This window comes from Panthera pardus, unplaced genomic scaffold, assembly GCF_024362965.1.
Source record: "Panthera pardus isolate Hobbes unplaced genomic scaffold, ASM2436296v1 HiC_scaffold_16, whole genome shotgun sequence".
Lineage (NCBI taxonomy): Eukaryota > Metazoa > Chordata > Mammalia > Carnivora > Felidae > Panthera > Panthera pardus.
The window spans coordinates 46,971,747-46,985,408 of record NW_026526721.1 but is presented as its reverse complement, the minus strand read 5'-3'; the positions used below and the strand labels follow the sequence as shown (position 1 = coordinate 46,985,408).

The 13,662-nt window shown below is 35.9% G+C and overlaps 1 long non-coding RNA gene across 1 annotated transcript in view; it reads left to right on the top strand.

The window, feature by feature from the left end:
• Positions 1-4,104: 4,104 nt before the first annotated feature.
• Positions 4,105-13,662, top strand: part of LOC109266305 (uncharacterized) — a 317,972-nt gene continuing 308,414 nt past the window's right edge. Inside the window, exon 1 of the long non-coding RNA XR_002079658.2 lies at positions 4,105-5,043. This is a non-coding gene — a long non-coding RNA (uncharacterized LOC109266305). The remainder of the gene's footprint in view (positions 5,044-13,662) is intronic.

The following is a 13,662-nucleotide window of genomic DNA, read 5'->3' as shown; positions in this document are numbered from 1 at the left end:
GTGAGGCTGTTATTAAAACTCACCTTACATGATTGCTGAAATGAGTAAATTGAACAATGTATGTTGACATGCTTTGCAAACTATAGTTTACTAGGTAAATATTAGTTGTAATTAATATGATCCATGTAAGAAAAACACTCTCATTCCTTTCCAATTGATCTGTTTTCACATTGTCTTTTGATGGAATAAGCACTTTGGGGAATTTACCTTTGTGAAATTGATTGATTCATATTTATTAAACATCTGCTTTGTTCAAGGACCTGTGCTACATGCTATGGAAGATTAAAAAAAGGTGACTAGCTAGCAAGCATGGTTCTTGCTGTCTTGGATCATACAAACTAGTCAGGGATTTAAGACACTCAAAAATAACTAGTTTTCTCACCACAACCTGTTTTTTTCCACTTTATGTGGCCCTAGTGGTGTTGTGATCATGAAGCACTCTCTCCTTTTCTCTCCTTTCCTGTTTTTAAGGGTATTAGCTGGAGTTCTTTGATTGTTAGGCAACAGAAATGAACTCTGGCTGAGGTAAGCAAAAATGAGAATTTGGGTGGGACAGTAAGGCAGGTAGAGTTAGAAAGTGTTTTAGGTAAGTTCTCTAAAAGCAGAGCCTGACACAAGGATTGAAGTGCCCATGGTTTATTGAGGGGTTGCTCTTCAGGAAAACTTGTAAGGAACTGAGGGGAGTGGTATAGCTAAGAGCAAAGAGCTATGCAAAGATGTGGTCTTAGGTAAAGTCTACATTTGGCTTGGAGGTGTATATATACCTCCCTATCAGTCAATCATTGGCTACCTTCAAGTGGGGGACACTGAAACCTCCCAGGCATCTCCGAATGAGATATCCCAGTCAGCCAAGGGCAATGTGCTAGGGAAAGTTGCAGGTATAAGCTGTTAGATGCAGCACACACAGAGGCTGGGTAGTAGATACACTAGCTGATAAAGGGGTTATAGATGGGGTACCACAGAACTACTATAGAGGAGCAAGAAGTTAAGAGTCAGGAGAGGTCAAGACCCAGAGTGCTTTGAGGGATATAGTGGGTCTCAGTATCAGAATGAGTTATTATGGTATTAGCATGAATGAGAACCAACCACCTTCCCATTAACTCCTCTTTCTCTCTTTCTTTCTTTCTTTCTTTCTTTCTTTCTTTCTTTCTTTCTTTCTTTCTTTCTTTCTTTCTTTCTCATATTAGATAACACACTGTGTAGTCTTGGCTTCAGGAGTAGAAGTCAGTGATTCATCACTTACATAAACACTCAGTGTTCATCTCAACAAGTGCCCACCTTAATGCCCATCACCCATTTCCTTCCCCCTTCCCCATCAACCCTCAGTTTGTTCTCTGTATTTAAGAGTCTCTTATAGTTTGCCTCCCTCTTTCTTTTTTTATCTTATTTTTCCTTCCCTTCCCCTATGATCATCTGTTAAATTTCTCAAATCCCACATATGAGTGAAATCATGTGATATCTGTCTTTCTCTGATCGACTTATTTGGCTTAGCACAATACCATCCAGTTCCATCCATGTTGTTGCAAATGGCAAGATTTCATTCCATTTCATCACTGAGTAGTTATCCACTGTATGTATGTGTATGTTTGTGTGTGTATATATATGTACACAACACATCTTTATCCATTCATCAGTTGATGGACATTTGGGCTCTTTCCATAATTTGGCTATTGTTGATAGTGCTGCTATAAACGTTGGGGTGCATGTGTCCCTTCAGTGACTTTTAAATTAGGGATACAGAGGGAATTGGAGGTCGAATGGTCACTATAGGTCCTTCTGACTTAATTATACATTGAAAAAATTACAGTCCAGCTGAATCATATTGTTTGCCCAAAGTCAGCAGTCAGCAGTGGCAGATCCAAGCCCTGAGGCAAGTCTGCCTTGCAGACCCATGCACTTTCCACCACCTTACATTACTTCTGGTGCTGCTCTTCACTGTGCCATCATTCTTAAACATTGACTCTGATATCACATCTGATGCAGATGTGGTTCTCACCACTGGGTTTCAACACCACTAAATCTAAGAGTGTGTCTTTTGTGGATTTAAATCTTTCTTTTTCTTTCTTTCTTTCTTTCTTTCTTTCTTTCTTTCTTTCTTTCTTTCTTTCTTTCCTTCCTTCCTTCCTTCCGTCCGTCCAATTTAGTTAGCATATAGTGCTATGATTTCAGGAATAGATTCTAGTGATTCATCCCCTATGTGTAACACCTACTGCTCATCCCAACAAGTGTCTTCCCTAATTCCCCTTACTTATTTAGCCCATCCCCCCCCCCCACAATCCCTCCAGCAATCCTCATTTTGTTCTCTGTGTTTAAGAGTCTCTTATGTTTTGTCCCCCTTCTTGTTTTTATATTATTTTCCTTCCCTTCCCTTATGTTCATCTGTTTTGTATCTTAAATTCCTCATATGAGTGAATCATATGATATTTGTCTTTCTCTAATTTCATTTAGCATAATACCCTCTAGTTCCATCCATGTAGTTGCAAATGGCAAGATTTCATTATTTTTTATTGCTGAGTAATACTCCATTGCATATATATATATACATATATATATATACGTATATATATACATATATATATATACGTATATATATATATGTATATATATATATACCACATCTTCTTTATCCATTCATCTGCTTAAATTCAGATTCCAAAACATGAAACTCTGATTGGACATTAGAATAAAGAAGTTCCTCTTTTCTGTGGGTCACTAATCTGGGAGGATACAAAATAGGAATCGAAGTAAATCAATCTGTAGTAGGAGAAAATGAGGCCATTCTCCCCATACCTAGAAGGGGACAAAGCTTAGAGACGGAGTCTAAGATCTAAATCTTCAGGCATGGTTTCATCCATGATAAAGGCAGCATCATTCCTTAACTTCCCAGTTAGTAAGTCCCTTTTGGTTTAAACTACCATTTATACCACTTGGAATCAAATGATTTGCAGTAGGCAGAACATTTTGGCCCTCTGATGCTGCTCCTGTGAATGTTATGCTACATAGAAAAAGGGATTTTACAAATGTAATTAAGGTTGCTTAATCAGCTAGTCTTAAAATAGGGAGACTATCCTGAATTATCTGGGGCTGGCCTGATCTAATCACACAAAGCCTAAAAATGCAGAGATCTTTCTGCCTTGTAGCAGAAGAGTAAGTCAGAGATTTGAGGTGCTATTGGCGGGTTGAAGATGAACCACATGTCAAGGAAATGAGAATCTTAGTCCTACATTAACAAGGAAATGAATTCTACCTCAAAGTGGAACCTTCCTCAGAACTTCTAGATAAAGTCCCAGCCCAGCTAATACCTTGATGTCTGCTTTATGATCTCTGAGTAGAGATATTTTGAGAGATGTTATGCCTGCACCTCTGACCCACAGAATTTCAAGGTAGTGAGTATCATTTTAAGACTGTGAATTTGTGGTTATTTGTTACAGCAGCAATAGAAAACTAATATATGGGCCAAATAAGTGGTACTTTTTCATTCAGCAACATTTATGGAGCCCCTGCCTGGTGTCTAAATGTCTAGAGCCACATGGACACACGCACTCAATACTAAAAGTAAGAAATTTTACAAGGCTCCTCTTCGAGGCTTTATGGCCTCTTGATAAAGAATGTTTGCTCCAATACTAAGTTCCATGTTTTATTCGTCTGTTTGGTGAAAACTTCCTGGCACACAATAGGTATCAGCTCCTATTTGTTCTATTAAGCTGAATGGTTTTATAATACTGTTGGCTCAACAGTACACAGTGCTAGAGAGTAAAAAGCTAAAGACTTCATTGTATGTTGAAAATCATGCTTTAGAGAATACTTTCTGGTTCCTGGTTTGGCTTTCAATTTATATTATAGGTAAAGATGAGAAAAATCTTTTAAATGCAATGGGTTTTTTCTCTCTCGTAAAATACAGTATTTCTACTTTGGTTCTGGAACTAAGATTAACTGTGAGTCTTTATGGCTCATGATTCAAATTCTCTAAACATCAGCATATGATTCAGGTGTAAAGCAAACTCAGCAATTATATCTGCTCAAAATTTTAATATAATTATGCATAATTAGTGCTCTTGCCTTAGTGTGACTCATATTAGTGTCCAATCGAGTTACCAATATTTATCCCCCTGTAACTATTCCAGATTGTACAGGGTGTCCTGGTCCTGCCTTTGCATTTTGATACTCTAGAATAAAGTTCACACATATGCCAGGCAGGTGTCTGAAGCCTGCCTCCTCATTCTTTTGATCTCCACTAGTTCAGTTATCAGTTCCTCTCCTGGGGCTGGTTTTGGGAACTTGCAAACAACTGGTCCTGTACACTTTGCACTAACTCCAAACTGTCTCCTGACTGGCTTATTTCCCCTCCTTTTACCACCTATCTCTCAGTTGAGAATGGGGATGCACCTTACATGACCCCAAGCTCTCTTTCCTTATGATTCTTGTACTTGTGAGGAAATATCCAAGTGCTCATAAATGTTTATATCTTTCCATAGGGTAGTTAACTACTGTTTCATAATTCAGAGCTGTTAAGAGTTTAGGGTTTCAGTAACTTTGATCCATATAACATATCTGGTCAAAACCAAACAAATAAATTAAAAAAAAACTATTCTATCATGATTGATTCTGTTTTTACAGATGTGCCATTCTTAACGTACTGCTGTCCTTGGAATCATAGCTTCACATCTGAAAAGGGGCAATAGCATTAAGTAGCAGTTTGGGTCTTTGACATATTCCCTTGAGAAGTGTTAAATGTTGCCATTCTTGACAGTTCGAAAGCAAGTCATATGGTTGATATTTTGCCAATGAGATAAATGTGGAAAAATGTCACTTTTCCTTTAATTAGTTCTGTCAGTAGAAACTTGGCAAGAGATGATAGTAAGGAGATATTGGCATTTAGGCATGTTCATATTTACTTTTGTGATTTAGAATTATGACGACTTTCATGTATCCTTACAGTGACCCTGTCTGGTTTAGAACTTCTGAAATTCCAGCATCAAACCTCTTTCCCATTCCTCCAGAGACAGCAACATTCACCAACATTGGAGTTTTGATCAGATACAGGTACACAGCCATGAAACTGATTTTATTTTATATTAATCAAATAAAATTTATGACTTGAAAAATAGGTCTTTTATTTTCTTTTCCTGAGGAAATTTGCTGCATAATTTGATCTGTGTTTAGTTTTTTGTTTTGTCTTTGTTTTTTCAACTCTTCACTGTATTTTGCATGATAAAAGGTATTGTTTTCAAATCTAAAGTCAGTGGAGCTGGTTCCTTTTTCCTGTCCTATTAGAGAGCCTTGGAACACATGTATGACTATGGCTTTTTTTTAATGTTTTTATTTTTTAAAATTTACATCCAAATTAGTTAGCATATAGTGAAACAATGATTTCAGGAGTAGATTCCTTAATGCCCCTTACCCATTTAGCCCATCCCCCCTCCCACAATGCCTCCGGCAACCCTCAGTTAGTTCTCTATATTTATGAGTCTTTTCTATTTTGTCCCCCTCCCTGTTTTTATATTATTTTTGTTTCCCTTCCCTTATGTTCACGGAATACAGTGTGCTGTTTCGAAGTGACTATGGCTTTTTGCTTTTCTGGTTCAAATTACTAGAATTCAGAAAGCCTTGGCATTCTATTAATAGAAAAACCAATGAAGAATTGGTTTAAAAACTGATTTAAAAATATCTAATTTGATTAAAATACATGATGATTCCATGAGGAAAAGAAGGTAACAGGCTAGTTAGGCTAGGAGAATGACATTGAACAATAGGAACAGGTACTCTTTATAGAATGCCTTATCTGTACCTGAAAATTTACATGAATAATTTTACCTTTTGTTTCTTATAATATGGTGGGCCAGGTATGCAGAAGTAAGGAATTATCAGGCTCAAATCAAGACAGGTGAAGATAAAAATCCAGAGAGCTAGGCTACCTCTAGATTTTCATTCTGTCTGGAGGATATTTAATGAACCTAGTAACCTTCAGCTTTCTCACAGAGTTATGAGACAGGACACAAAACTCAGGTGTGAAGTCTAATAAACGAGCCTCTTTTAGAAAGCTGGGACAAGAGCACTTTGCCCTCAGTATAAAGGTGAACTGGAAAATGCTGCCTGCCCCACTTAGAGACAAATATATGGAACATATGGAAAAGAGTAAGAGACACAAAGGAGAGAGTGAGATATCTACCACAAGATTAATTGGCATTTTATAAAAAGATAATACAGAGAATGGGAAATTTTTCCAGAATTGTTTAAAGACATAATTACTCAGATACATAAAGCCAATGAATCCAAAGCAGATATTTAAAAAAGAAATGTTCACTGAAACACGTTAGCTTGAAACCAGAGAACACAAAAGACAAAGAAAGTATCTGTAAGGTAGTCAGAAGTAGCAAATGGGTCACTAGTAAGAGATGGTTGATGGTTGATAGCTGATTTCTTATGGCAATAATGGAAGCCAGAAGCCAGTGAAAATAATTGCCAATGAAGAATTTAATTTAATGTGCAGCTATATTTAACTTTATATAAATGGAATCATACGTAATGCATGCATAGTATATTTTAAAGTCAGTTTTAAATTAAACTTTAATTTTGACATAATTGTAGATTCACATGCAGTTGTGAGAAATGCTACAGAGAGATCCCTTGTACATTTTACTTTGTTTATCTCAATGATCACATATTATAAATCTGTACAACTATGTACAATAGCAACAACCATGATGTTGACATTGAAGTCAAGGTAGAAAACAGTTCTATCTCTGCAAGGACACCTCATATTGCCCTTTTATAGTCACATCCACTTCCTCCCACCCTCCACTTACTATTTAAGCCCTAGCAACCACTAGTATGTTCTCCATTTCTATACTTTTGTCATTTTAAGAGTATTATGTAAATGGAATCATGCAGTATTTAACATTCTGCAGTTGACTTTTTCACTAAGAATAATTCTCTATAGAGTTACCCAGGTTCTTGCATGAATCAGTAGTTTGTTCCTTTTTATTGCTCACTAGTATTTCACTGTGTGAATGTAACAAAAATTAGAAATTCTTAACTCAGTAAAAATATCCTATGAAAACAAAGGCAAAATAACATTTTCAGGCAAACCTGTATCAATATTACTTCCAAAAGATTATCACTAAGATAATTTCTAAAGGATATATTTAGGCAATGATGTAAATGATTCTAGATGGAGAATCTGAGATTTCGTAAGAAATAGTGGGCAAAGATATTGGTAAACTTAGAGATAAGGATGAGAAGTAGGTTAAAACCAAAATGCTGAAATAGCAAAGCTAAAATACTAGAAAACAACCAAACTTAAGTTGGAAGGGAAATGAATGAAGTTAAAATTGTGTTGTGTGGGGAGGTAAAGACATTTATCTTTATGGCATATATGCTGTAATTTCTAGGAAGACCAGTAAAGGAATAGAAGCAGTACACAACTTAAACTGCTAAAGGAAAATAGAAGTGAGAAAAAATAATCAATTTTTAAAAGATAAGAAATGAGAGGGAAAGGGAATATGGAAAAAGCAGAATGCATAGAAAACACCAATTAAGATAGCATATATAAGTAAAAATGTCAGTTACAAAAATATACATGTAAAGGAAATGCTTTACCTAAAATATGAAGGTTATTAGACTGGATAATAAAACAAAAGAAGTTGGAAAAATGTATCAGGCAAAGTCTAGCCAAAAGAAAGATGCTATAGCTATTTTTATGTCACACAAAATGTACTTTAAAGTATAAAGCATAATTAATCTCTTCTTAGTAATAGAATATTTAATTCACTAGGAAAATATAATAATTTAAAATCTGTGTGTACCTGATGACATACATCAAAATGAATAAAACAAATTGACAGACCTAATAAAGAAATAAGTTCACAATTGTAGAAGATTTTAATATATTTTTCAGAAACTGAGTGGTGGTACAGACAGGAATACAGTAAGAAAAATGAAGATTTAAGCAATATGATTAAAAATCATGTCCTAATGGGCATGTATAAAAACATGCGCATGCAATGCTTAATATACATTATGTATAAGAACAAAAAGGACATTTGCAAAAATTGGCCATATACTAAAATCTCAGTAATCTTCAATGTTCTGTATTGTTCTTTGAACACAGTGAAGTTAAGTTAGAAATCAATAACCAAAAGATAATCAATGAAACCCCATATAGAGAGAAATTAAAAAATACATTAAATCACAATCAAAGAAAATATTTATTTAGAACACATTTAGAATGGAGTGATAGTGAAAATACTGCTATCACAACTTATGAGATGGAGATAAAGCAGCAGTTAGAAAGAAATTTTAGCTTTTAATGATTATATCAAAACAAAAACAAAGATTGAAAACTAATGAGTGATGTATTAAGAGGATCAGCAAAGAAGAGCAGAATAAATGCAAAGAATCTGGAAGAAAGGAAATGACGAAGACTTGGGCCAAAATTAATGTAATGGAAAATAAACATGGACTAACAAAATCTTAGTTGTTTGGAAAGTCTAATAAAATTGACAAGTTTTGATAAGATTGATGAAGAAAAAAGAACTGTTCCAACTAAACAATTTGAAGAACATAAAAGGGGCTGTAACTGCCAGAATTAAGGAGATAATAAAAGGATAGTATGAACAACTTTATGCCAGTTAATTTGAAAATTTATATGAAATGGATAAAATCCTAGGAAAATGTAACTTAATGAAATGGAGTCAAGAAGAAAAGGAACACATGATAAGTTATCTGACCACTAAGGAAATTGACAGGTAGTTGAAGATCTTCCCACAGAGAAAACTCCAGGCTTTTGATGGTTATATCGTGGAGCCCAACCAAACATTCAAGGAACAAATATTTTCAATCTTACACGAACTATTTCAAAATAGAGTAAAAGAGGAAATATTTCCCAACTCATTTTATGGTGCTAGTGTAACTTTGACCCCCCAAATCTGATGTGGGCAGTGGAAGAAAGAAAAATTGCTGGTGAATATCATTCAGGAGCATAGATACAATAATTAGCAAAGCCAATTCAGCTATGTTAAAAAAATAATCCATCATAGATATTTAGTTGTGTTTATCCTATAAATGCAAGATTAAAAAAAATAGAAAAATCAATGTCATTCTCCACATTAACAGATAAAACAAATAATGTGTCAACACATACTGAAAAAAATGAATTGATAGAACTCAGCATCCATTCATGAAAAAAACTAGAAATAAAAAGGTGTTTGTCATTCTTTAATTAAATTAAATTTTATTTATTTTTTAAAATTAAATTGAATTTTTAAAAAGCCTGCAGCACATGAGCCAAATAAACTAAATAATGAAACACTGAAAGTTTTCCTTTCAATATTAGGAATAAGACAAGTGTGCCTGTTTTTATAATTGTATTCAATGTTGTACTGAAGGCTCTAGCTAGCACAGAAAGTAAAATAGAGAGGGGAAAAAGCACTAAGATTGGAAAGTACTAAGCAAAAGTATCGTTAACAGATAATGATTCTTTGCATAGAGAATAAAAAATTAGAGATAAAATATTAAAATTAACAAAAGCTTAGCAAGTTTGCTGTACATAAATTTAATTGTATTAACAAAAAGAAAAAAGATACCATTTATAGTAGCATAAAATATAAGCTATCTATTAATAAGTCTAACAAAAGATATAAAAGTCCTTTTTGGAATGAATTCTGTATTATCTCTAGTTTTTATAGCAGCTCTGCAAGGTTATTAATATCATCCATCAAAGAGGTAAAGCAATTTACACAGATACCACATATATGGGAAGTGGAGGTAAAGGGATATGAACTTAGGCTTCCTAACTCTACAATCTGTTTTCCCCAAAATAGTGGCCTGATTTGGGGGCTTCCCAGATGTGCTCAGCTCTACATGACTCCTGGGCCTTGGCTGCTCCTTCCACTTCCTGTCTAGAGAACAGTGCCAACTTGTGTCATCTCCAGGGTCTTAAAAACCAGCTGCCATAATCATCCCTTCATCTCAGGTTATTTCAGGCTCCCTTATGGGTAAGATCTGGGTGTCAGCATCTCTTCCATCTCTTCCCCAGAAGCATTGGCATGGGGTCTGACCTTACTAGAAGAGATTCTGCCTGCAAGAACTGGGCGACACAATCCAGAAATGTGGGGAGAGGGAGTTTGAGGGGCAAATTTTGACCAAGAGGAGAATACCCATGGGAAAGAGCTTGCCTTCCTCCTCCACTCTCCACAAAGGGCTCCATACAGACATGCTGGAGATGTCCGTCCTTTGTGACTGAGTAACCAGCTGTGCTTTCCTATGGAGCTGTGGCCAGCTTGGCAATGCACCATTTCGTATGTGTTCTTCCTTTTTCCCTGACTCACTTCCTTTTCCTCTCACTCTTGCTTTCCTGAGATAAAACTTCCAAAGCGCTAAAGCTTTGCCTTGGGGTCTGATTTCCAGGGAACCTGGACTTTGACATCCACAAAGGCTCATCTCTTCCAATATTCTAACAGGTGTCCCCATCTATTAGTAGGCTATGAAATCATTTTCAGTACACTGCCATTAGCATTTGGAAACATAATGAAATATAAGAGAGGCAACATATCAGAGTGTATCATATGTAGTGAGGTCAAGTACCATTTCCTGAAACTGTTATTTCAGTTATGTGTGTATGTTTGAGGATGTGAGTATGTATATTGAGTTGTGATGTTAAATGTGTGTTTTACAGTATGTCCTGGTCAAAAAAAGTGTGAAGGCCACTGGTCTAGGCCAGTGGGAACAGAGTTCATGAGTTCATGTGATGACTGTGCCTTCTGGTTGCACTGTCACAAATGTCCTGTGGAATTTTTTGATGGCCTATCTCCTTACTTTAGCAAATATTAAAATGTCACAATAGCCTTCATATAGTTTAGCCATATAGGGTCAGATTATATTTGTTAGCTGCCATGATAGAGAAAATATTTTGAAATATGTCCTTAAAACTAAGTGACATGGCCTTGTTTAGAAAAATAAAGGGGGTTACCAGTGAATGAAATTTAATGATGTCTAGATGTGTTTACAGTTACACAGGCAGACCCATTTTCTAGTAACAATCATTGGTAATCCAGGTAATCAACACAATATGCAGCATAATTTTCCTTAATGATGATTATGTCTTTGAAATCTATACTCTCTTCCAAGTACAATGATCTGCCTGATCTCCTTGGAACATCCTGATTATTTGGAGAATGCTGGGGTGGGGGGGGGGGTGAGAATATAAGTCTCAAAGCTGTGCATGCACTTACTGACTTTAAAAACAAACACCCCAAGCAGGTTTTAGTTTGTAGTATGTGTACTGATTTAACCTGAAGATATTAACTGAGAACAGCTGTTGAGTTGCACTTGGTTAAATATTCTGAGATAAAATATTCTGGCAAGACACATAAAAGAGAAAAACAAGTAAGAAAGTTTGTGAAGACACAGAACAATCTTTAAGGTATGATCCAAAAATCAAAGAAATGGCAAGGGTTGTCTTAATTCCTCTATGATTCTAGAAAATCATACTCAAGAAAGCCAGTTTAAATGGATTCATACCCTTTTCAAAATTCAAGGATATGATATTAAGTTGCCAAGACCCTACTGAATTGCTTTTAATTTTATAATAATTTCTATGTAGCCAAATGATAGACCTAGATTTCTCACTTGGTAGTCATAACACAATCACTTCTACAATTACTGCCAAACCTACTGAGAATTTAATGCATTTGGAAATCCCTGAAGAGAAATTTCAAAGTTCATTCTATCCACACCCAGATGCTCAGATTGTCAAAGCCTGGCAAAGACAGAGAGCTTGTTTATTTTCCATGTAATTATTGTATAATAACTAGTGAGTACACTCTGTGTTCAGGTAATAAAAGATTTATAAGGCATTTGGGATATTTTTACTCATTCACATATATTAGTGGTATGCTAAGTGAATTTAAAGACTAATGTTTCAGGGGAAGGATGAACACCATTTCATTCTTAAAGAGCTATTTTGGAAGATACGCCTTGACCAGATGATATTTGATTAAATATTAATTCTTCTTGCTCTGGAGTCAGTAGTAACAAAGTACTGGTGTCATATGAAAGGAATGCATTTTGCAGAAGCAACCCTGACCTAGGACAACAGGTCTGCTAGTAATTGTCACATCTCTGCAGAAGTCTCATTATGGTCAGCTTCTCATTTGGTGTGCTCGTTGATCACCTTTGTGGCAGATCACATTCCCTGTACTTCTCTTCTTTGCCATGTAACTATTCTGTTTCTCTTGTTAAAGGCCTACAGTTTATTTCCCCATCTCCTGACTCTAGGATTGGTTCTGAGGCTTGTTTTGGTCAATAGCATCAGGTGTAAGTGCCATGTGCCAGTTGAAGGCTTAGGCCTTAAGAGTATTTGTATGTATCCACTTGCTTTTTTGTGCTTCTGCTATATTTATGAGAACATTCCCAGACTATTGCTAGTCTCAGGAGAATGTTGAGAGACGTGTGGAACAGAACTGTCCAGCCAAGTCCAATCTGAATTAGCTAACCTCCAGTCAATTTGCATTGCATGAGCTAAATAAGTGCTTATTGTTGTATGTCAGTGATGTTTTGTGGATATTTGTTATGTAGTATTATTATAGTATTAGTTGACTGACAGATTCTACAAATCCACTTAGGATTTTCAAGAAATTTCTTGGCCCTGTCAGATTTTGGAAAGTTATCTTTGTTTTGTGGATGTTATGAGGGATTGAATTGGAGCTCTGGCTTTGGTCTTGAGCTCTAAATCCATGTGTCTACTCTTTCTGGGGTTCACAGGGACTTCAAATAGAGATCAAGTCTGGCGGAGTATCACTTGACATCTATACACTTATAATTCCAAAATAAATGTGTTCAGCTACTCTGGCCAAGACTTTGTCTGTAGTCAGTCAGTTCCCATGAATATACTTTCACTAGTTCCTGCCCTCCCTCCCCATGCCTGATATTATAGAAGGTTTCATGTTGGAAACCCAGCTGAGTTGGTAGAACATTCAAGACATCATTACTTCAAGTAATTTTGACACATACAGGAGTTATCATTGCATGTATGGAGAATATTGACATGATTAGTACAATTCACATAGGAGAAACTTATTTTACCTAGATTACCTGAGATTTATACCTAGGTGGTATTTCTGGTCCCAAATTTTTCCATGAGCTAGGGCAGGTAGGTTGGATAATCTAGTGATCACTCAGCAACAACCCAATACTCTGTGTTATAGCTAGTGTTCCCAAACCAAAGTATCTTCTAGTGTCTCTTTTTACCTGAGGAGTCTTAACTGGCTCCTTAAGCTTCCCCAGGGAATATGTACTCCCCCAAATGTAGCATCCCTTGCTTCTGAACCACATTACAACTCAGTCACTTGTGGTTGCCCACAGAGGACATATAAGCCTGAGATGGGAATGCCAGAGACTGTCTAAAATATACCAAAAAAAGTGGGGTATGTCATGATACATGCTCAAATAACTCTGGAATTGCTAGTTTAAGCTTCTAAGGTATGTCCAAACAGTACTGGAAGTATATATCCTGACATTTTGGAAGTTTATAGTATCAACAAAACCTAGTGAGGCCCTAGAGGCAGTGAGGTAGGTATTCCAGGAGCTCAACCTAGTATATTCAACTCAGACCGGGATGGACTCATACTGATGCAGAGGTTATTATTCTTTTCCCACCCCCTT